The sequence below is a fragment of the Acomys russatus genome, chromosome 5 (assembly GCF_903995435.1).
Source record: "Acomys russatus chromosome 5, mAcoRus1.1, whole genome shotgun sequence".
In the NCBI taxonomy this organism is placed as follows: domain Eukaryota; kingdom Metazoa; phylum Chordata; class Mammalia; order Rodentia; family Muridae; genus Acomys; species Acomys russatus.
The window spans coordinates 75,490,408-75,494,441 of record NC_067141.1 but is presented as its reverse complement, the minus strand read 5'-3'; positions in this window follow the sequence as shown (position 1 = coordinate 75,494,441).

Genomic DNA, 4,034 nt, shown 5'->3' with positions numbered 1-4,034 from the left:
GAAGGGGGGGGGGTTCCCCCCTTTTCTCTCTCTTTTTTTTTTCTCCTTTACCCAAGTTGCCAGTTTCTCAGTTCGGTGGCATTAGCTTTGGAAAGACGAGGGAAGAAAATATATATTCAAGGCGATCAAATCTGAAAGCGTTTTCCCTTTCACGTTGTCAAGGGAATCTGAAACTAGAGTGGTTTCCTAAACCCAGGAGGACTAGATGGTGGAAGGCGAGGAGGGGTCTCAGGGCCGGGGTCCTCAGTCTGCCCCTGGGAATGCCCCCACCTCAGAAAATGCAATGTGTAATTAAGTTCTTGAGAAGCAAACCGTTTCCAGTTGTGTCGGAACGGTGCACAGTAGTGTTATATAATGTTATGTAATGCTTTTTGGCATCGGAATAAAAAGAAATAGCATCTGGGGGGTGGGGGGGGGGTGAGGGACATCAACATGTGGCCAAGCCGTAGGCACTCTCACCTTGTGCAGAGATGTGCGGCTTCACAGAGCTGCCCATCTCCAGCAAGAGTACTCTTTATAAAGTTAAACACACGGATGTGCTTTAGGCTCAAGCTTGACCATTGAGAGAGTGTTACAGCTGGGGAGTGATTTGTTTATTCACCCCTGCCCTGGACTTATAAGCCTCAGTTCTGCCAACTTGAGGAGGACTTGGGAGTAATCTGAAAACAGCCAGTGTTCTGAATGAGCTGACCAGGAAAGGAGCCGGATGCCGAGATACAGGGAAGTGCAAGAAGACTGGTCTCTTAAGTACTGTTATTGGGGTGTCAACTTTGTGTCTCCAAGGCACAGCATTCCTGGGGGACGATAAGGCCAGAACTGGGTAGAAGAGGTTTGAGTCAGGAGCTGGGGCCAGTAACCTCGTGATATTTATATGTATAAGCCTATCAAGACCAGGCAGGACCACGATTCTGGAACTGTTGGTTCGCCTGGAACTTTCTCCTTGATCACTTGGTGTCGCATCAAGTTTCCCTGCATCTCTGTGGGAGAAATACGTTCAAGTGTGTGTGTGTGTGTGTGTGTGTGTGTGTGTGTGTGTCAGGGGCTTTTCTAGCAGGGCCTTCAACAGAGGGCTGCAAGCTGAGAGGAATCTCAGACACTCTTAGGGACGTCCCTCAGCTATCCTGACAGGCAAGTTTGGAACAGTGCAGCTTCAGCGGCCACATAGACAAAAGTTTTACTTCCACACACACCCCTACCTCCCACCCCACCCCCCAGCCCCACCCACAACACTTGTCCTCAAATAGGGATACAAGATTAAGAAGAAAAAGTTCAATATGGCAATGGGGTTAGTCTGGCTTCTGTTGCCATGATGAGATACCTAAAACTGCGCAATGTAAGAAGTATATTTTGGCTTAGAATCCTGAAGGTTGGGAGGTTCAAGTCCAGGCTGCTGCCTCTCGTGAGGGTTAGGGTGAAGAATGGAAGGCACAAGGGTCGTCTTCCTTTGTAACACCCACTGTTCTGACACGTAGTAGCCTGCTCTCATGGGCAGCTGTGTCCACCCTGTCACGGCCCCAACCACACTTAATGCTTCTGCCCCCTCAAATCAACAATGTTCCAACTTAGCATCTCCTTACACCTGGAGGAGCTGCTGCAGGGTCAAAAGGTGGTTTCCTACTTGCCAATTCGTAGGAACCCACAGGTTTAACTGTGCTTAGGACAATGGTAGAAAGTTCTAGTCAGTGCACCTGAGGGTCAAGAGCCCCTTCCTCAGAGTCCCCACCCTGTGGTTTCCTTTCCAGCCGTGTGCTCCCTGCACCCTACAGGGTTAGAGCATTCCATGTGTGCTGTCACTAGTTCTCAGTCCATTGAGCCTCACACACCAGGGCTGAGCGCGCAGCTCCCTTGTGCAGCATGACCCTAGCAGGCACTGTCTCCATCTCACAGCGGCAGAGCTCTCCACGCTCCCCTCGGATGGAGCACTGCATTTGTTTCTTGGTTGTGGCTCTAGTCTCTTTTCATAGCTGGGGTATAGTCTCGTCTTGTGTCTCCTTCCTCCTGCTGTCATCCTCCCTGCCTGTTGCTTTTGGAAATGACCTCTAACTGACCCACCGTGATTTGGGTGGCTGTGACAGATTGCCTTTTGGCACCTCTTAAATCATTTTGATCTCTGTGTGATTTTTTCCCCTTTTCTAGGTCATATGCTTATGGAGAGTCAGAGCTATCTTACTGCTTTTACAGCTTCCACGTTCATTAATAATTACTTGACATTAATTAATATTTAATTTGGATTCATAAATGTCATATTTAATTAAAATATTATTTTGCACAAATGAGGAGTGCTGAATATTTCAGAACTTGGAATTTCTTCTCATACTTAAATCTCTTACGGCCAGTCAATATTTTCATATAAGCACCTCCAAACATCCTTTTTATAAGCAGAGACTCACTCACGGCGGAGCCCAATCTGTCCTGTGGTCCAGGCTGGCCTCAAGCCCACAGTAATCGTTCTGCCTTAGGCTCCCAGGTGCTGAAGTTGCCTGTGGTGAACTGCCACACTCAGCTAAACATTTCTAATCACTGCAAATGTTAGGACATTATTTATCACCCCAACCCCCACCATTTGCAACCTGAGAAGACTGCCTTGAATCTCATTTCAAGTTCTAGATCAAGTCAAATATCTACAGCACAGTGGATAATAGTAAATCCAGCCCACTCGTGGTTATAGGCCTTGGACCCGACAAGGCTGTTCCCACTCCTGAAGATGAAGGCGAAGAGTCTCTCACAACTGCTGGGAGACAGGCTGGTAAAACCTTAGGAAGAGTGTCAGAATCTGGGAGCGAAGCACGCCTGGAGGCTGATCGTCACCTCACGACACTTGTAATCAAGCTATCCCTAATCAAAAGATGCTCCAATCAGAGCTGAAGTGGCTCTTCCTAAGGACTGACACAGTTTTTCCCCCAAAGCCATACGGTTGCCCCAAGGATCAGTCAGCACTAACTAGCTGAAGGGCAGCCTGCCTCAGGCTGGCACCTAAGGTCATATTCTGGTTTTGTAGCCACAGTTTACACAGGGACAAGCAACTGCAGCCACTGTGATCACAACAAGCAGAGAGGCGCGTATACAGTAAGCACGGGCCAAGGCTGGGCTACTTAGGAAATTCAAAAGCTTTCCCCTCTCCCCAACCCCCTCCTCCCTCTCTGCCTCCTCCTCTTCCTGGTGTGTCTGACAAGTACATTGAACGACGCGGGAGCCAATGATAATATTTTTCAAGAATCGGATGCATTGGAAAGTGTTCAGATAGGGAGGCAGGAGATTCAGGTGCCTGCCCTGCCTTAATCACTTGACCTTCAGCCGTGACTTCACCTTTCAAATGAATTCACTGTTCTCTCTCTCTCTCTCTCTCTCTTTCTCCCCTCCCCCCCCCCAACAAATGACATGCTGTATGGGGATTTTAAAAAAACTGCACGTATTTGCAATATGCCACTGAACACCGTCTTATCACTGTGACCTTTCAGACCACAGAAGGTGCCGAGATCTGCAGAGGAGTCTGTGCCATAGATGAGCTTCTCTTAGTCAGTGTGACCCAGCGCCTGGGTAGCAGTGACTATTTTTAATTCTCTTATCGTGAGCAAATCATCTTTTAAAAGATTTTTTTCTGGAAAAAAAGAGAAAAATTTTTTTTCTTTTTCATACACACACACACACACACACACACACACACACACACACACACACACACCTTATTTTTGTTCTTTTTCTCTTTTCTGTGAGACTGGTATTAAACTTGGACCCATATATACCTGACCAGCAAATGCTGTACCACTGAGGTACATGCTAGCAAATACCCCACATTTTTTTGAAATCTTAAGTTATAGCATGTGTATGAATGTTTTACCTGTGTGTATGTCTGTGCACCATCATGTGTGTGCCTGTGCCCCAAGAAGACCAAAAGCGGGTGTCAGATCACCTGGAGCTGGAGTTCCTGATGTAGATGAGGTGCCGTGTGGTTGTTGGAATTGAACCTGGGTCCTCCGGAAGAGCAGCCAGTGTTCTTCACTGCTGAGCTGTGAAGAAACATTTAACAGATGTTT